This window comes from Stenella coeruleoalba (genome assembly GCF_951394435.1).
Source record: "Stenella coeruleoalba genome assembly, chromosome: 8".
NCBI lineage: Eukaryota > Metazoa > Chordata > Mammalia > Artiodactyla > Delphinidae > Stenella > Stenella coeruleoalba.
In genome coordinates, this window is record NC_137154.1 from 17179086 (window position 1) to 17200262 (window position 21177).

Sequence of the window (21177 nt, forward strand, 5' to 3'; positions counted from 1 at the left end):
TAGGTCTGGATGCCAGAAGCTCCGCCACGGCCATCCACAAGGAACCAGGTGGCTCTCTCACCACAATTGCCAGAACATTCATTCTCATATTAATTATGAGAGTATGTGTATGTCACAGTGTATGTCCACCACTTCCTTCAGAACCCAAGTGTGCTAAGGTACATGTGAGTAGCAGAACCATGTCACATATCTGCACCATAGTAGCAGGGATGTCCAGTTATGCAAGTCCTCTGGCTCTTCCTTGGAATGGCAAGATTCGTTAAAGTTGAAAATGACCAAAATATAAGGAGGGTGTTTAGGCCTGTTGCAGAGCCACAAATGATGCATGTTTACTACACAGAGGCAGTCCAGGTGCACAATTTGTACACAGTATTAGAGGCTTACGGGCTTTTGAAATGTCTGAACTATTTTCAAATAAAAGGGAACATTCACTAATCTATAAATGACAGTGTTGTCAAGCTATTTATAGTCCTCCCAGGCTAGTGCAGGTTTGGATTGTTATTGTAACGGATGTGTGACAGAATGACTAATCAATAAAAAATTTCTGGTATTGCATGATGCAAGGAACACACATAGACGTTGCTTATTTTTAGTGACACTTCCTTTGTGAAGGGATTTATAAACTCTGAAGGAAAACAGCTGAATAGATTACATTGGTTTGGAAAGGATTAATTTATTAAGGAGTTTGAAATAAACTTATATGCATGACTTAGAAAGACATCCAAGGGCAAGCCGAGGATGACCAGTTAGTGGTATTGGATATATTTTTTAGAGGGAAAAGTTTCTTCAAAAAAAAAACCAAAGCTTTATCCCTAGAGATGTTTCAGGGTGTACCACCAAGTCTGTAGAAGAATGCGTAATAGGAAATAATGCTTTTGTCACAAATTTCTCCATTTGAAAGAGATTCAAAGTTCATTTCTGTAGGATTGCTTGGAGGCAAAGAGATCAGCAAAATCAGTACTTTATTCTAACTTATGCTAATTTCTTTCATCTAACCTCAACTTTATGCTAATTTTCTTCCATATACCCTCAGGCATTTTCCCTATTTCCTGGGAAAGTTTTGAAATATTAAACAATGTTTGGGTTTTTTTCACTCCTCCTGATAGTTTTGTCCCTCTGAACTTTCTTCTTATTCAAGCAGCTAAGGCCTCCTGGGCCATTGCCTCAGGAGAAGGATGTAGCAAGCCAGAAAGAAAAAAGAATTAGCATGCCAATTTTTTCCCTGACTTTGGTTTCCAGCCTAAAGCACTTAATAGAATTGAGGGGGCTCCAAGCCCAAACAAAATGTTTGGAGAAACATATTGAGATGGAGGAAAAGTGTTCCACCTCCCCTGCTGACTCTGCACGTTCCACAGTTCCATCCCTTCTATCACGGTATCCATCTTCTCTAGAATAGACTCACCTAAACTGAACTCTAGGAAGCAGCAGTATCCCCAGAAATGGTTGCTTGTTGAGTTCGACCAAAGGGGTCTTTCCAAAGCCTCAGAGAGTGCCCCAGAGTGACCTAGAAGTTGAATGGTTTCTCTAAAGCCAAGCATTGCACAGACGCAGCAAAAACTACACCTGCAGGGCTCATGTGAATGGGAATGGGGCCTATTGCTATAGCTACGTGTGGACCTAATGAGCAAAGACAAAACAGGATGATGGACTTACCAATCATGCCTGCATGGAGAAATGACACCGAGGAACAGAATCCTCATCTTGACCCATGTAGCCTGTACAAACCCTCTCCGGAACTCAGAAGGTTCCCCAGGGAGAAGAGAGGAGAAGCATCAGATTGGCTGAGATTTCAAGACATTATCCAGATCTTGAAAGATAATGTATGCTTCTGTGGAAGAAAAAATAGAGCTTCTTTTGTGTGCCTGAACTGTGGACTGGGATACCTCCTACACAGAGAAATGGAAGAAAAAAAAAATGGAAGAAAATGTTTTGTTGTTTTTTATTAGAATGAATTCAAATACAGTTATTTTGTTGAATACAAATGTATTTACTTGCTATTTATAGAATTAAGGATTCTACTTGCAGAATTAAGAATAATAAATATTTTTCTTTGTACTTTACTGGGGGGGGTATGTGATTTTGTAATATTTATTTATATGAATGGGAGCAAACTCAAAGGAAAGTGTTTTTTTTTCTCTTTACAAGGTAATTATATTAGAAAAACTCCTAAGAGTTTTACACACAGTTTTTTTCAGCTTTATTGAGCTTTAATTGACAGGAAATTGTTCTTTATCACTAACTGCACATTGACTAACATTTTAGGATCTCTTAGTCATCTATCACCATTATTGGCCTCTTGCTTTTCAACTCCATTACACTGCATGTAGTAATTTCTTTTTGAGTGTGAACAAGGTAAAATAACAAATAAATACAACCACATTTTCCCAGTAGAAAAGTGTAGACTTTGAAGATAACAATGTATTAAACTATTTATGTATTTTAAATAGGTTTGAGTGAAACCAGTGAACAAGGTACAACTTGCTAATCATATCACACTAATTTTTGACTGCTCTTAATTCAGGTTTTCATGTTTTTCAGATAAGCTACTAGGCTTGAAAGGAATACTTCTTTTGTTAAAATGGTCTTTTCATCTCAGCTCTGAAGGCTTTCTGGGACGCACTCATAATTCTGTCTTGTTCTTTGGAAATTTAGAGAAGTTCTACATTCTCTTTCTCTCTCTCTCTCTCTCTCAGGTTTTTTCTCTTCTAGGTTTCAATTTCCCTACCACAAAAGCAAACAAACAAGAAACACTTTAATTTTCTTTACATAACTTGCTAGGGGAAAAGCTACTTTTCATTTGAAAATTCTGTACTCTTTTATCATCCTGCCTTTCTCTTATATCCTAATTAAACAAGAAGATTGATAAAATGAATTCCATGATGTCACTGCGTAAAATACTGAAATCTGGAAAAACGGAGCAGTTTTCCATCTCTCTGTGGAATTAGCTTGTTCTAATTTTTATTCTATTCTTAGTTTTATCAATAGCTTCTAAAAATATTAGTTCAGTTAATGAGTGAGTTTATATGTATGAATAAACAACTGAGTTTCTATGAAGAACCAATTTCTTTACCAAACTTTGAGCTGCAACTCTTTATCAACTTTTACAACTTGCTTCTAACCAATCTCTTTTAGCAAGTGAAAAAAGCTTTTTGTTTCCATCCAGGTTTACCCTGATTTTAAAAACACAAACATTTTTTCACTTTTCTAATATTTATGGAAGACCCGATATCTGCAAGCTGCTGTGTTATGTCATGTCTGAGATACAAGGATAAACAAGCTCCCTCCCCTCAAGGAGTGTGAATTCTTGTAGAAAAGATAAGACTTATACTACACATATAACAATAATAAAAGTAGCAAATGCTAAATTCCACAAGAGAGGTGCAGATAAATTGCTATGGGTACGAGAGGCTAGGGAGGTTACAGAACATAACAAGGTTTTAAAATAGATAAAAAGTGTTCCCTTCAAAATGTAAATACTGTAAAACAGTGTGTATATTTGTTCAGTATCCCTCTTGAATATATCTGGCTGCATTATTATTCTCTTTGCTTTAGTTTTCAAACATGGTCTTCTGATGCCTTTCTTTGATACAAAGTGTCTTTTCATCTGGGAAAGGCTCCGTCACATGGGTCCATGGCAGAGATGGCTGGAGATATTATAGCACTTTGCCTGGGGTAGGGGAGGAGCAGGTACTACCGTTTTGATGTGCTGAGGGAGTCTGATCCCTAACAGGACATAGAATTTACTAACAAAAGGAGTTATTTTTTGTGTTAGGTAGTTGTTAAGCTTGATGAGGACAGGTGGGGAAATAACTTGTCATTTTGGACCACAAATCTCTTTTCCAAGTGCAACCGTCTCATGAGCAAACTTTTATAATCTGGTTGTAAGACTTTCTTCCCTGATTGATGTTCATCAAAATTTTATAGTTTCTGTTTGCTTGTTGAGCTTGAGGAATTAGAACAACTTTTGGCATTTAGAGATCCATGACACAGTTTGAAACATACAGAAAAAAAGCCTTTCCAGCAGGAGACACATGGGATGATCTGTTCTAATGGGCCATGTGTTCTTGGCTGGTCTAAGTCTGAGTGCACCGACTCCCTCTTCCCATTAATTTATAGTGAAAAGGAATTTCTTTTTAAGAAAAAGGGACATAGGGGAGACATTAGAACTAAAACTCAAGTTTGGCTTCTATGATTTGTGCTTGTAACAGTTAAGATTACTTCTGTTGCACATAAGCAAAACTTTACCCAAATCAGCTATATTAAGAACAGGAATTTATTTGATTACGTGATTGAGGAGGCCAGAGTGCAAATGTACTCAGATATTGATCTAGGGACTCAAAACTTACCATAAATTCTTGGAGTTTTCACTGTATCTCATCAAATCTGGCCCTTGTTAGTTTCATTCACCGGCTCCACGTGGTAGCTTCAGGTCTAACAGAAAAAAGGAACTCTTACACTTAGTCTTGAGATGCATTCTTATTGGACCAATGTGGGTCACATGTCCATGTTTCTGAACCAATCATGGTGGCAAGTTAAATCCTTTTGCTGGGTGGCTGGGACTGGGTGATGTGCTCTCCATCTGGAAATAAGAGTGATGCCCTACCTGAAGTTGATGGACTAAACACGGAAAGTTTAGTGGGTAGTCAGAAAAATCAGTGTCCTCTGCAGTGTTCTAGAGGCCTTGCTACTTTTTATCCTGGATCCGATGCTTGCTAATAGCAAGGAGGTCTAAGGACCTATTTATACACATAAACAGAATTATTTAGAACCATAAAAACATACAACCCTAAAAATAGAGTATGTGGATATGTTTGTGTGTGCATGTATGTGTCTATGGGGGGAAGAGAGAAATATATACATTTGATAGGAAGATTCTGAAAGGATATATGTGATTCAAGTAATAGCTTGGTAACACGAAATAGTAACTAATAGTAACTAAATACTAAAAACTAAATTTAGCAATGCTAAATACTAACACTAAACTCTATATATATATGCACATACATATAAAAACATTCACGTGTAATTCATAAAATTATTTAATATTAAATAATTTTAATTTTGTTTTTTCATTTTGTTTATCTGAATTTTCTAAAGTTTCTGCAATCTATTGTAATTAAAATAGTAACTAGGTATTTTAGAACTATGTATTTGAAATAAACCAAATAGCAGTCTTGTTAAAATATTATTTTAAGTAATTTTTTTTCCTCAAATGATTTTTATATATAAGCCAATCTAAATCTGATAATTAATGTAGATCATACCTAGGAGATGCTGAATTGAAGATATGCCACACTGAGTTGTCGTCACACCTCTGAGCTCTCTACTGGCCACCCTATTGGGAGGCAGGAAAATAATCTCCCCTTTTTTCCTCTATGGATTCTTTCCAGTGACTAGACTTATATTTGGGGCTTTACTATGTATCTATATATTTTTTCTCTCCTATAATAAATAGCCATGACAAAAGCTAGAATGATGATAATGGCAATAAGAATAATAACACAGCAGCTACCATTTATTGAGCGGTCACTGTGTTCCAGGTACAGAACTAAGTGCTTTGTAGGCATTATCTAATTTGATCCATTCAACAACTCTAGCATTCTGTTCACTTAAGAGATGTTTATTGAGCAAGTTTGATTTTAAGAAATAACCTGAAAGATGGATATCTGAATAGAAAACTGAATTGTTCAATGTGGAGAAAAGGGTGGCACTATTGGTGGCAATGTAAACTGGTGCAGCCACTATGGAAAACAGTATGAAGCTTCCTCAAAAAACTAAAATTAGAATTACCACATGGTCCAGCAATCCCACTCCTGGATATATAGTCAAAGAAAATGAAAACACCAATTTAAAAAGATTCAGGGCTTCCCTGGTGGCGCAGTGGTTGAGAGTCTGCCTGCCGATGCAGGGGACACGTCGGGTTCGTGTCCCGGTCCGGGAGGATCCCACATGCCGCGGAGCAGCTAGGCCCGTGAGCCATGGCTGCTGAGCCTGCGCGTCCGGAGCCTATGCTCCGCAACGGGAGAGGCCACGGCAGTGGGAGGTCCGTGTACTGCAAAAAAAAAAAGATTCATAACACCCCAGTGTTCATAGCAGCATGTTTTACAATAGCCAAGATATGGAGGCAACCTAAGTGTCCATCAACAGATGAATAGATAAAGATGTGGTATATAAGCAGTGGAATGCTACTCAGCCACAAAAACGCATGGCATTTTGCCTTTTGCAACAACATGCATGGACCTGCCAGGTATTACGCTTAGTGAAATAGTCAGACAGAGAAAGATAAATGCTCTATGTTATCACTTATATGTGGAATCTAAAAACAAAATAACAAATGAATGAATATAACAAAACAAAAACAGATAGATATAGAGAACAAACTAGTGGTTACCAGTGGGGAGAAGGAAGGGAAGAAGGGCAAGATAGGGGTAGGGGATTAAGAGGTACAAACTACTACGTATGAAATAAATATGCTACAAGGATACATTGTACAGCACAGGGAATATAGCCATTATTTTATAATAACTTTAAATGGAGTATAATGTATAAACGTTTTGAATCACTATGTTGTACACTTGAAATGAATGTGATGCTATAAATCAACTATACCTTAATAAAAATAAAATTAATTAAACCTGAATTGTTCAAAAAGCGAAACCACTAAAAAATAGAGTGGTTCATTCTAAGAATGAGATGGTTCCTTGGAAGGATAGCAGGGTATCAGGTGCTAAGAGTGGTGGAGACCTACACCCGACTCCACAAAGTCCACAGGAGAAATAAAGAGGAATTGGCATTTGCTTTGAAGAGCAAGGCCATGGTATGTTTTAGCTAAAGCCTTGATCTGAATTCTGTTTCTCTCTCTGCCATTAATTTAGAGAGGTGTGATCAGAAAATCATATTTTCTCTTATAATTTTGGCTTTTCTGCCTATATCTTGCTGATTATGGTATTTGCTTAATATTTAAGAGTGAAAACACTGGTGTTTGAGAGACTTGGGTTCAAAACACACAGATCTGCCACTGACTGTCCAAGTGAACCTGGTGAAGTAACCTAACCCTTTCAAGGATCAGTTCCCTCATTTGTAAAATTAGCTTAGTGTAATTGTTAATAACACTTGGGAAATGCCGGTAGCTATACAGAAGCAATATAATTCAGTGGTAAATTGCACAGAATGGAGTCAGATTGCCAGGTCCAAACCCTGGATCCACCTCTTACTAGCCGTGTGACTTTGGACAGTCTACTTAAAGTTTCCCTGCCTCAGTTTCTTCATCTATAAAATGAGGATGGTAATATGAACAGTTCCTATCTTATGAGTTAATTTATGTAAAGTGCTTAAACAGGGCTGGATTCACAGTGAGCACTATATCCATGTTTATTCTTCATATACTAGTACTTCCTTATAGGCTAGTTGAGAGGACTAAGAGAGTGTTGATTAAAAAGCACTTAGCATAATGCTTCTACACACTAAGTGCTCTGTTAACTTATATTAAGGTTAAGGAACCGTAATATTAAACAGATTGACACAAACATTGCAGGCTAACAAGCACACTCCAGGATTCACCCTCATTTCTGTTCTCAGATTAGGTATCTGGTAGCTCTCTTAAGGAAGAGTTGTTTCAATGATGAGATATCTGCATAAACTGTTCCTTTTGTACCTTCCTTAAGTTTGGCAGTTTATTTCAGGGTGTTCCTGATAATCCTATAAAGTATTTTTTCAGCCACCTTGACTCTCTTTCTCAGTCTTCATGGCTAGTTCTTTCTCATTTTCTTCCTTTATTTTCTCTATCTTTTAGACTTCAACTCTAAATCTTGGTGAGACCTGTTTTATCCTGGGTCCCTTTATTTTGTCTTTCAAGTGAGTCTCCATAGATGGATTAATCCAGACCTATGACTTAAATACTATTTAATAACTAAGGTAATATTCCCGAACTCTATGTCTCATTCTGACCTTTCCCTGGAACTTCAACTGCATATGTGGTACTTTCACCTGTATGTCTAATAGGCATCTCAGATTTAACATAGGCAGACTAAAACTCTTAGCTCTGAGTCTCTTCCCTCCACTCTATTCTCAGTGTTTTCAACAACCGTTCATTCTCTTGTTCCAGACAGTAAAAGGAGGGAGGAGGGATGATATTTCTGTATCTTCCCTATCACATTCAAGCCATCAGCAAGTTCTGACAAACATATCATTTATTCATTCACTCAAACAATTCATTTTTCTCCATCCCTACCTATAGCATCTTCTTCCAAGCCACCATTATTTTTCCATTGAAATACTGCATCAGTTTTCCAACTCTCTAGTTTTCTTGCTTTTACTCTTAGCTCTCTATAGTCCGCCTTGTACATAGCAGACTACTCTGCTTGAAGCCTTCCAGTGGATGCCCACTGCACGGTTTGCCTGATCGAACCTCTGTTTTCTTCCATGACTTCACTTTAAACTACTCTCTCTTTTCTCATTCTGTCCAATGTGACCTTCTTGACCCTGGAACCATTTAAGCTTTTAGCTTTCTCAGAGGCTTTCTCTAGATTCACTCTGTACTCAGAATACTGTTTTCCATAATCTTCGTTCTTGACATTCAGGTCTCAGTGTAGACGCCAGCTCCTCAAAGAGGTCATCTTGACCACCCAACCTAAAGTAGCCACACAGTTGTTTCCTAAAATATCACTATTTTTTAATACTTTACAGAACACTTTTTCACTATGTGATGCTTTGTATCTTTTACTGATTTATTTCTTCATTTATTTTCAATTTGATTTATACTAGAACAGTGGTTCTGGGGGTGGTTTTGCCCCCCCAGGGAATATTTAGCGATATCTAGAGGCATATTTGGTTGTCATAATCAGAGACATGCTAAACATTCGAAAATGGACTAGCCAGCTCTTCACAAGAATAGTAATCTGCCCCAAAATGTTCATAGTGGCTGAGGTTGAGAAGCCCTGCACCAGAAGGAAGCACTAAAAGAGCAGAGGCTTTGCCAGGATTATTCACGTTCTATGCCCAGTGCCTGGAACAAGACCAGGCATATATTGAACATTCAGTAAATATATTGAATAAGTAAATATATGAACATAGGATTGGTAAGGCCTTAATAGGATCCAGAATCCTAGTATATAATCCTAAATATAATTATATAATAATTATATAATAATTAGGATTATATAATCTAATTATAGGATTATAATTAAAATGCTAATTATAGGATAATAATTAGGATTATTATATAATCCTATTTATAATTTAGGATGATTATATAATCCTAAATACAATGTCTGATACATTATATTTAAGCAATTTTTGATCTCAAAAGCTTGATGAATATCATTATCTTAGAAGAAGCCAAATTGCTGGTATTTGTCATTGGTGGGATAAAAATTACATGACTTAGGAAATGATGGTCATCAGAATCCCTACCTCTGCTGCACTTTGGCTACAAGGGGTCTCTGTGAACAATATAAATCTAGGTCAAAACGTTCTCCTTCGAAAGAGCTTCCCTCTCCTGCGAAGGCAGTTTGCGTGGCAGTTATGAGTAAGCACTTAAAACCAGACTGCCGTGGCTCAGGTTCCCCTCCACCACTTCACAGCTGTGTGACCTTGTATAGCTTCCTGGATTTCATGCCTCAGTTTCTCTTTTGTGAAATAGAGGCTTAATTAAAATACCTTCCCCATGGAGTTATTCTGAGAATTACATGAGTTAATATACATAAAGGACTTAGAACAGAGCCTGGTACTTAAACATGACATGTGTTAAGTTTCTTGACGTGTTATAAGAAACTGGTTCTATCTATTATTGACATCTAAGGGATCCTCTGAAAACCTTGGCTGCTCAGGGGAGAGCTCCCTGATGATGGAAGCAAATGTTAGCTATGATAATCATTCATCGTCAAAAATAGTGAGCTGGAATTGTGATAATACTTGTATATATGCTAACATGTATAGCAACAATAACAGGATGATGGTGATAATGATGGAATTCTCAATCCAATAATCTGCCCTCAAATTCTTTTGAACTTTGAGCACATAGAATTCCTGCTCTCACAGGATCAACTTGGAGTCAGTGAATTGACTACACAGAAAAGTGAGCTACAAATTGAAAGCTTTACATGCCTATCTGCTATCACATCTGTGGAGCTGTGCAGTATTCCCCACTCCTTTTGCCCTCTCTGGTCTCACCTTCTTTGGTTATAACTCCTATTCTTGCTCTGCCTCTTGACAGATGGTGAAAATCAATAGGAAATAATAGGTGGGAAATGGTTGTGTTCCTTGGAGAAATTTCTGAGATAAGCAGGAGGCCATGTAGTTATTATATGACTAATAAATACTGTTTTTCCTCACTGCACTCATATGTGGGCAGCAGTATTAAACCCAGCCTTGGTCAACTGTGGTATTGATTTCCTTTTGTGATTTCAGATTCTCTTCTCAAGTAACCTTAACTAAAGACTCAAAATAGGAAGACCAATTCAAATTAGACACAGTGTGCACTGAATTTCAGACCTAGATTTTAATTAATGATTTTTAATAAAATCTTATGTTGATTTCTATCATATACTTATTTTTTACTTATTTTAATTTTTAATGCTTTTTGATTATTCTTTTTACTATAAAGTGCCACTTTTTGATCTCATTAGTATGTGGTAAATCATCTTTCCTTTTAACAACTTTATCTAGATATAATTTATATACCATAAAAGTCACCCATTCAAAGTGTGCAATTTGATGTTTTCGGTGTATTTAAAAAGTCAAGCAGCCGTCACTGCAATCCAATTTTAGAATATTTTGACACCTTAAAATGAGACCTTGTGCCAGTTAGCAGTTGCTCTTTATCCCCTGACCAAGCCCTTGGCAACCACTAATCTACTTTCTGTCTCTATAGATTTGTTTATTTAGGACGTTTCCTGTAAATGGAATCATACAATGTGTACTGTTTTGTATCTGGATTCTTTCACATGGTGTATCATGAGTCAGCTTTATTAAGATCTCAGCTTTTAGACAGATTGTGGCAAAACCCTGAAATCATGACCAATCTTCCATTCATTCTGGTTCACCTGTTCCTTGAATTGCTGTTTTGAAGTCATCTTTCAGAGACCTCATCCTTGTGAATGTTGGAAAGGGCTATGATATACAAGTATTATTTCCCCTGGATCTCTCCTCAGGGGCAAGTAGAGATTTATATGTATTTGGGGTCATTCTAAGGAGTTATACTTGGGCCCCAAGGACTCTAGTAACCCAGTGATAGGTTCAGTAAGTATTACAGACATTTCATTGAACTTTCCCTCTCCCATCTGTACTCTTCCACAGGACTTTCATGGGTACTGGTGAGTCTCTCAGTGGCTCTGTACAGTGAAGACTATCTTTCTTGAGAATTCTGAGGTTTCTCTAGAGACCCAGAGGTCTGTGTTCCAAAAGGCTTACAAGTCAACTTCAGTCTAGAGGAGAGGATACCAATCATTAAAATCTGGTTTACTGCTGAAATACACGAGCCCATTGGCCTCTGACATTAAACTGTCTATGTAGTAGTTAACGTTGACCATATCTGATGACTTCTCCTGTAGATTTTACTGATGTATGAACATTCCTATGTGAGTTTTCTGAGCCCTCTGTTTCCTCACCAAGGAGACAGACTGTGAGACAGAGTGGAAGGGATATAGGCTCAGGGAACTGTCAGACTTAGGACTGAATCCTGGCATGATCACTTATCAGCTCACTGATTCTAGCAAGTTTTCTTACCCCCATTTTCCGCCTGGGAAAATCAGGCAATAATAAATGTCATGGGGCTGTTGTAAACATTCAGTTAAGTAATATATGTAAAGAACTTTACACTTTGTAGGCGCTGATAAGTAATTAGTGTTTTTAAAAGTAGTGTGGTATAGGAGAGAGAGCTTCAGCTGAAGGAGCCAGATGACCAGTATTTGAACTGTAGCTGTCAACTCACTAGCTATATAACCATGAGCAGGATTTTCTCTCCTTTCTGGCCTCTGTTTACTAATCTATAAAAGAGGAATAGGGCTTCCCTGGTGCCGCAGTGGTTGAGAGTCCTCCTGCCAATGCAGGGGACACGGGGTTCATGCCCCGGTCCGGGAGGATCCCACATGCCGCGGAGCGGCTGGGTCCGTGAGCCATGGCCGCTGAGCCTGCGCGTCCGGAGCCTGTGCTCCGCAACGGGAGAGACCACAACAGTGAGAGGCCCGTGTACTGCAAAAAAAAAAAAAAAAAAAAAAAAGAGGAATAATATCTGTTTTGAAGAGTCGATATTAGAATTAAAGACAATCTTTGCAAATTGCCCAGTTCAGTACCTGCCATTATAGAAAGTGGTCAATAATTGATAACTATGACTATTTTTTTTTGTTATCAAGGCGGCCATGGCCAGTGATGATCTCTTTAAGTCAGTGGTATAAAATGCTTGCAATAATATGCTGACATAGGTTAGAGTGATATTAGTAATGGTACCCAAACACATTCATTCCTTAGAGTTGGGGTGCCACTCACCTCTCTCTCCTCTCCTCTGGCATTCTGGCTGATGAACATACATAGAAGGATATCAAAGAGTTAGCAAAGTAGCAAAAAAAAAAAAAAAATCTAACTCCAATGCGGGACTTTCTGGTAAATGCTGAAACAAGTTGATAGACCCAATGCCAAAGTGGGACTGCTTGTCTTCCATTTTGAATTTACACTTAGGGACCTGCAAATTCAGGCATGCCCAGGAAAGAGTGAGAGTAGAGCAAGAGTGAATCAGAGGTGGAGGTGAGACCATGATAGGGAAGTGTGACTGAATGTGACCATATAGTAGCCTGAGTCCACTTCCCTGTGTCATTGCATGGGGGAGTGAGTGTTGCCTCATCTACCCAATCAGAGCTTCAGCCAGGAAAAAATGGCAGAGTAGGCCCAGCCCTGTATGCTTACTGCATGGGAGCAAGGTATAAAGCAGGTTTGGCCGTAGACAGGTCCAGAAAGTGAGAAGAGGAAGGAGTTAGTGGAAACCAGCATCTTTGCCTGTAGGTAAACCATATTCATTGACTGGCAGATGTGGGTCATAAGGGTTGGCCCCCTTGCCCCAGTTTGGAACAACGCTCAAGGGCCATCCCAGTTCCAAAGCTCCCTGTGAGGTCTGCTGAAGCCATTTGTTGTGACTGCGTGTTGCTTCAGCATCTCCTCTCCCCAGTCCTGCTTCTTTCACTCCCCCACAGGAATTGATCCTGACAGCATCCTTAGTCAGTCACCTGCATACAAACATCCATCTCAGAGTCTGCTCCCGGAGAAGGGGCCCTAAGAAACCTCTTTCACAGAGCTCTCCCTCACCCATTCGCAGTGGACATGGGTTTCCCTGTCTCTGAAATCCCTTTTAGGTACCCCTCTTAACAATGTTCGTACATTTCTGCCTTGAAATTTCCATTCACGTTTTATCTTCCTTATTAGGCCAGTGACTTTCCAAGGGTGGGATATATGCCGAATCCATTCCTGTACATTCTCCAGGCCCCAGCCTTTCGCCTTGCATATAATATAACAAATATTTGAGGAAATAATTAAGACCAGGTTACAGTATGAATTGTCATCGCAGGGTTGTCTCAATAATGAAATTTTAAGGTGTGATTATGAAGCATCTGGAGAAAAACAGCCTATTTAAGGTAAGGATGGTAGTATCTCTGCACAGATTAAAACCAGGGTTTCAAGCTTGATTACTTCCGGAGGTGAGCAGCTTATGTAAATAGGGTAAGTGTAGCAAATGGAGGAAAATAGGTGAACTGTGTATCCTGTACCCAGTAAAGAGGAGAGAGCTGCTCTCAGATGCAGCCAATTACTGCCATGAGGGATGTGGGCTCAGTGTTGCCAAATGCCTCAATTTTTTCAAGGGGAGATGGAAACCCAGACTTATGTGAAATTGTCTAATCTTTCAAACACTTGGAGGCTAAGCAAACAGCATCCCTGAATTGGATTCAGTCCTGGGGTTCTGCAAGCCTGAAACACATGGGAATGACCTCTTAGGTTTCACACACCTTTGGTTTTCTGAATTGTGTGTATCTGTATCTCTCATGTGTGTATTTCATGAGAGAATGATGAACTGTATTTATTTGGAGGGTCATTTTTATCCACTGTTATGTACTTGTATTTCTCACTGAGAGGACCAGAGGAAGATGGTTATGTGCTGAGCACAGTATTTGGACTATAATTTCCAGAATGTTTTAAGAGTCTTGGAGGAAAGGTGTAATACACCTCTAAGATAATTGTGTCTTTTTATTGCTTCTCTTTTCACCTTTAAGATAATCTTGTGAAATGAGTTGGCTAACAGTCTTGCTGTTTATTGAAAAGCACAGGTCATTTTGTGCAGCATAACTGCATTTGTATTTTAAGGATGCATAAACAGAAAATTCAGACCCAAATCCAAATCCTTTCTTCTGCAGTACAGAAAATATATCTCCTTCTTCTTCCATCTAATCGCTCCTGGCATCGGTGCAGTAAATATGGATGAGATAAGGCACAAGCACTGAATTTCTTTTGTTGCTTCTCACTCATGAAATAAGATTATCAGTGTGGGTAAGAAAAGAGCTTTTTCTTTGAACACACAGTTACTTAAGGGTGATATTGAAAATGAAAGAGGTGTGTGTGTGTGTGTGTGTGTGTGTGTGTGTGTGTGTGTGTGTGAATTATCCAAGCTCAGAATATGGGGGATGAGGTGATGCAGCACTCTTTGGTACAAATGATGGGAAATTCATTGGCCTATTTGCAAAATGCTCGGAAATTCTAGTATCTTGCTGGTGGGGAATTCAGCTCAAAGAGTTACACTTTATTTGCTAAAGAGAGAATTATTAGGTTAAAAATCTGACTTACTTGAGGCATAAGAGTGGACTAAGAAAATAAACTAAGAGACAAATTAATATCAATATTTATGACTTAATGTGCTAAAATTGTCTGTGGAAAATGCACAGAAAAGCTCCCATTTAAGGTATGCTCTTATTTGTACAGAAGGGAGAGAAGTCACACATATGTGGTGTTAGAGACTGGCTAGTAAACATCACTCTTAGGTAGAGGATAGAAATTAGAGGTAAAGGACAAGTATGTCTTTTTAATCAGTCATAATCACATGCCTATTTGGATTAAGATGTCTAACGTTCAATAGAGCAAAATTCAATAAACAAAGTAAATTTAATATATTATTATCCAGAGGTGTTCTTAAACTTTACATCTTGCTTTGGATTTGGTCTCCGTTGGTATTCTTTAAAAACCATTCTTTATCAGTAGTTTAAAGGCAATAATTCAACTAACAGAATTGTAAATTGTATGATAATAAAGCTATTGCGTTAACTCTAACTGGTGATCACGCTATATGTCCTCACTTGTTTCATACACAATTTCACTGATTTTGAAGAAGAGATGGATACACATGTATGAAATAAATCTATAAATGTTATTTTAAAATTGTCTTTTAAAAGCAGCAAGCACTTGATCTAATGGGGTTTTGTTACGTCCTCCATTTTAGTAATTTGGGGAATAGGCACAAAGAAAGAACAAAATCAAGCATTTCAGAGCTGATGGAAACAGAACCCCTCAGATTTCAATGGCCTTCCGTTTACACTGGTCAACACCCAAGCAGCATTGTTTTCTGAATCGTATTCTTATGGAAAGAAAAGCCTATCTTTTTCTCCCATGAATATTTTTCACTGAACAGGAGGAGGAGTGGGATGGGACTATGTCAGTTTTTCTCTGACAAGAGTCCTTGTACAATCCTCAGGGCTTGCTTTTTTTTTTTTTTTTTTTGTGGTACGCGGGCCTCTCACTCCTGTGGCATCTCCCGTTGCGGAGCACAGGCTCCGGATGCGCAGGCTCAGCGGCCATGGCTCACGGGCCCAGCCGCTCCGTGGCATGTGGGATCTTCTCGGACTGGGGCACGAACCCGTGTCTCCTGCATCGGCAGGCGGACTCTCAACCACTGCGCCACCAGGGAAGCCCCAATCCTCAGAGTTTTATAGCTATTATAAAGGGGGAACTTGAAGCCTGTGGTTTCAGTTCTACATGCCCCTTGCATTATTCCAGGCTAGCCTATTGTCTTAAAGATGTAGCTCTGTCTAAAGACACTGACGATAAGGTACACTGGCTGCAGACCAACAGAAGCCGTTCAGCTTCTGAAGAGCTTGCTCATTGATGCCTATGTTTTGTGTATTAAATGCCAACAGAAATACACTCTTAGCAATTACTGCCTTGGATCTCTGTTACAGGTTCCTGAATTCAATGATCTATGAAGCATGACTACTTACTTAGTCCCATCCTCACGGCTCCCTTAAACAACCTAGACATTTGTTTAGATCTTCCATGAGGAACTATAGCTCTTAGCTCTCACTGCTAAGAACTTGTCTGACTCATCCTAAGTAACCATGCTCCATCCTGATCACATTGCTGAAACGCCTTTCCCCATAATCAGCACCTCTAGCATAATATTTCTCAAAAGTGTCTCACCAAAGTACTCATAAATAAAGAGGAGAGTGAACATATATTTTTAGATAGGATGGGGGAAGAAAAACAAGAAATTGGGAGAATAACAGAAAAGGTGATACTAATGATATCTGAAGTTTTATCCCAAAGCCTGATATTTTGATAATTGTTGCAATTTATCTTATAAATTCCCATCACAATTCATCATTCCATTCTACAATATACAGTGCCAAACTGTATAAAACTGTATGTAAATTTAGTATTTGATATCATTTTAATAATAATATAGAATACATTAGCATGTAAAATAATATGATTCTTATTGGTTTCTTATAAAATATTTCCCCCAAATATTTGAGGAAAAATGCTTGCCCAGGATGTTGTGTTAACTTCATCCAGTGGTTTCTCCTTTTATTGAAGATTTCTCCCCAACCTCATATCCATCACTGCCTAGAGGTATACGCGACATGTGATGACAAACATTGTTTTATCAGGTATGCTAGCTAGTTACCCCAAAATTGCCTTAAATATTCACTCAGGGGCCTGAGAGTTTACATTTTTTCTTGTTTTTATTTTTTTTTAATTTTTATTGGAGTATAGTTGCTTTATAGTGTTGTGTTAGTTTCTACTGTACAGCAAAGTGAATCGGCTATATGTATATATATATATATCCCCTATTTTTTGGATTTCCTTCCCATTTAGATCACCACAGAGCATCAAGTAGAGTTCCCTGTGCTATACAGTAGGTTCTCATTAGTCATCTATTTTATATATAGTATCAATAGTGTATATATATTAATACCAATCTCCCAGTTCATCCCACCCCCCTCCTTGGTATCCATAAGTTTGTTCTCTACATCTGTGTCTCTATTTCTGCTTTGTAAATAAAATCATCTATACCAATTTTTTCAGATTCCACATATATGCATTAATATACAATATTTGTTTTCTGAGAGTTTACATTTTTAATGCCGTTTTTAGTTTTAATGTAGCACATCCATTTCATCCCTCCTCTCTTTAAAAATGCCTAGGAGGAGCAACAAAATCAAGTCACATTTTGGAGTGTTGTCAAATGTGATTTCCCCAGAATTGGCGGCCAGGTAAAAGATGTAGAAGAAGGACCTCAGAAAGGGTTTTTGGAAGTGAGCTACTTTACCTTTTTATAAACTGCATGGAGGTTAAAATTTCAGGAAAAATAAAAAATAAATCTAAAAAATAATAGGATATAGATAAATCCATATTGATTATTTAGAGTGAAAATGCTTTATGGGAGGCAGTAAAATCTTTTAGGATCCTGAGGGAAAAATAGGGGTATAAAAGCAGAATAAATTACTACAGTTTAATCACTTGGTAAATATCTAAAATACTATTGCTGGATTTATGGTGTCAGAGAGCAACCTTCTATTAAATATAGAACACGTTGGTGATTCAGCTGTGATGGATTTTAGAGAAATTGTGCAAGAGCCATTGCTGTCTTCACAGCTTACCTTTAGTATTTCTCTTCATTATTTTCCCCTGCATGTGAGTCCATTTTAAAATACCCTGTGTTTGTAAAACCATAAATTCTCATTTAAAGGGAATCTGTCTGATTCTGAAACATCCATTTAAGAGCCTTACTTCCCTGTGCTACTCACATTGCTGATGATTTTCATTGAAACTGTTTATGACTCGAGTTTACTTTTCTCCATTACAGCCAGGGTTGGCCTTTTGGCTTCAACCTTCTGGCTGTACTTGACTCCAAAGTGTTTTGAGGTGACGGCTATAGTTATAATATTGTAAAAGGTGACAAAAAGAATGGATCTTCAGATATTTTAACATTTTCTGGCTTCCACTAGCATTCTGATGGTAAAGCGTTGATCTGAAGAAGTAGAGAAACTAGGATAACAAGAGGGTAAGAGGGTCTCTTGTCAAAACTATGCATTTGGTAAAGTGAGACATTGGCTGCAACAACAAGGGAAGTACCACATTTCCATTATCCTTGTCACCAAAACACTTTGCCAAGGTCGCTCTTTCCTGAGCAATTCTGACATTTTGAAAACCTTTTCTTAACCTTCTTATCAAAATGTATGTGGCCTTTGTCCCATTTTTTATTATTTGACTAGGAAATGGTGACATAGATTAAACCTCACTGAATAATAAGTAATTAATCATAGTTTTAAGTATGTTTTATATTTACTACATATATTCAGGTATTTATATTAAAATACCAAGTATAAGGAAGTACAAAATGCTAACAACATAATATACAGAGACGGTAATATTCAGTTACAACATAACAGCTTCCTCATACTCATTTTAAAGTAATTTTCTCATTTTCAGTAAACTTTACATTTTTCTCATATATATTTCCTTTGCCAAATGACCTTCTATCAGATTGAACCACATGAGATTGCTGATATCTGAGTGCACTAGTTAGGCTTAAACTGAGAAAGAGAACCTGTAGTGACATAAATTAAGACGTTTATTGCAAAAAAAATTGGCTTATGTGATTGCGGGAACTGGCTAGGAAAATTCCAAATCATAGGACGGGCAACCAGGAAAGGCAGGCTGGAAGTCTCAATCATGCTACAGCTGCTGTCCGCAGGCGAAATTTCTTTATCAGTGAAGCCTCAGCCCTCTGGTAAAGCCTTTTAACTGACTGAATGAAGCCCATCCTGAATATCTAGGAAAATCTTCCTTACTTCAAGTCAACCAATTATGGACTTACTCACATATACCTAATGTCTTCAAGCAACGCCCACATGAGTGTTCGGATTATGGGGTGGGGTGGTGGCTGTCGCCTAGCCAACTTGACACATCAAAGGACCACAACATGGACCTGTTCTGACTATGAGAAAAGGCAGTGGAATGTGGTTTGACCTCATGGCTGAACACAGCTTCCCAGATTCTTCCTATATCTAGATGACTTACCTATTTTAGGACTTCAGAAAATTGTTCTGAAATTACCTTGGACTCATCAGTGGGAAGACATTCAGTACCTTCTTAGAGTTTTCCAAGCTCCCCTGAATCATATTAGAATGTTGCTCTTGTCGTTGTTATTCCACGTGGAACACCTTTTATTATTTGAAGGTCTGCCTTTATTCTTTTCTTCCAGAAATGGCTGGCTTCATTAATTGGGCTTATTTTTTTCTATGTCATTCACAAAAAATAATAAAACAGTATCTGTTAAATACCTTACAGAAAACACAGAGAATTTTTTTCTGTAGGATTTCTTTGCCCCTCAGCCTAGGAACACAACAATAAACAAAGCGATAGTTTCGATTATTTTCTAATCTTGAGCTAACCAGGTATCATATTCTGTTCACATACACAGAAGAACCCAAGATTTTTTTCCTTTTTAAGTAAACAATATGCTGCCTTGACAGTACTCACAAAAACAAACCGCAAAGCAAATCCTTGTCCTAAGTTACCAGAGTCAGTCTTCCCACAACAGAGCTACAAGCTGTTTCTTAAAGGAGGGTGGAGAGTAGAGTGTTGTATGTTGCTCTTTGCATTGTCCCTAGAAACTCTGAAGAGCTACCTGTGCTTTTTGTATTAAACAAGCCAAGGTAGTAGATTAGCCAAGGAGAGCTTGGTGAATGTGTCAGTATAGTCAGTGAAAAATAGCAGTCTTAAACTTCAAAATCTTAAAACAGATGTTAGAAAAATGTCAACCGTGTAAGCAATTGATTGCCGGGATAGAGTTTTGCCTTATACACTTGAGTCAGTATGTTTTCAGCATCATCGAAGTTATGAAATTTTCAGAGAGCAAATCTGCATTATTTATGACAAAGGACACACCTGTATTCTTTTTTTTTCTGCCATGTTCCGTGATAAATCCAATCCCCTTGTACTCTGAGTCAATAGAGACCTTAATGGCTTTCAGTCACCAATTCTCACTGCAGCAAGTTGGGGGGAAACGTAGTATCGGTGGCTAGAAAGACAAAGAGGAGTCAAATTTTCTTTGCTTTCTTTCCTTTGGATTTTGGGGCACTTAAAACCACCATGTCATGATGGAACCCATGTGAATCTAGCTGAAGATCTTGAGCTGTGTTACTGAGGTGAAAGTTCTAGCAGCAGGGTGAAGAGATGAAGTTTATTGGACCTTTAGCATTTGCAGATCCCAATAGCTGCTTCAGAGCACGGGGTTCCCCACAGGGGCAGTAGACAAATGTATGACTTGACCATCCTAGGACTCAAGATGATGTGACACTCTTTGCCATCCTACTGTTTCTGTGATAGTCTGCGGTGAACTTCACCTTCCCTAAGATGTGGACGGTTTCTATTCAGAAATGAACGGAGACAGCAGGCTAAAGGAAAACCATTTTGCTTTAAGGGACGACCCCAGAACCATGGATCAGTGGCTTTCAATACTAGTAATAGTATTTAACAAAGCTTACTATCAAGTTTATTGATTTTTTGAGTCTACTATGGGCCAGCACCCTATGAGAAGGCTGCTACTCTTACCTGCTTTCTCCACATAAAGAAACTGCACCCTATGAGAAGGCTGCTACTCTTACCTGCTTTCTCCACATAAAGAAACTAAGGCGCAAGGAGGTTAAGTAATTTGCCCAAAGCTATGAGCTATTAGGTGATGTATGGAGGATTTGGACCCAGGGCTAACTCTGGCTATGTTCTCCATACTGTGTTGCATGACACAAAGTGAGAGTGACTCCTCCACACCACCCTGCCCTCAAAAGCCCTCTTTATTCCAGCTGTGAGAATGTATCTTATTCTGTCTTGTACATTCTGCCATCTCTGTGTGTCTCCGGCCTTGTT

At 38.2% G+C, this 21177-nt stretch overlaps 1 pseudogene across 1 annotated transcript in view; it reads left to right on the plus strand.

Moving 5' to 3' along the window:
• LOC307190369 (small ribosomal subunit protein uS17-like) overlaps nt 1-21177 on the plus strand; it is a 792466-nt pseudogene that overhangs the window by 308510 nt on the left and 462779 nt on the right. The window lies entirely within an intron of this gene.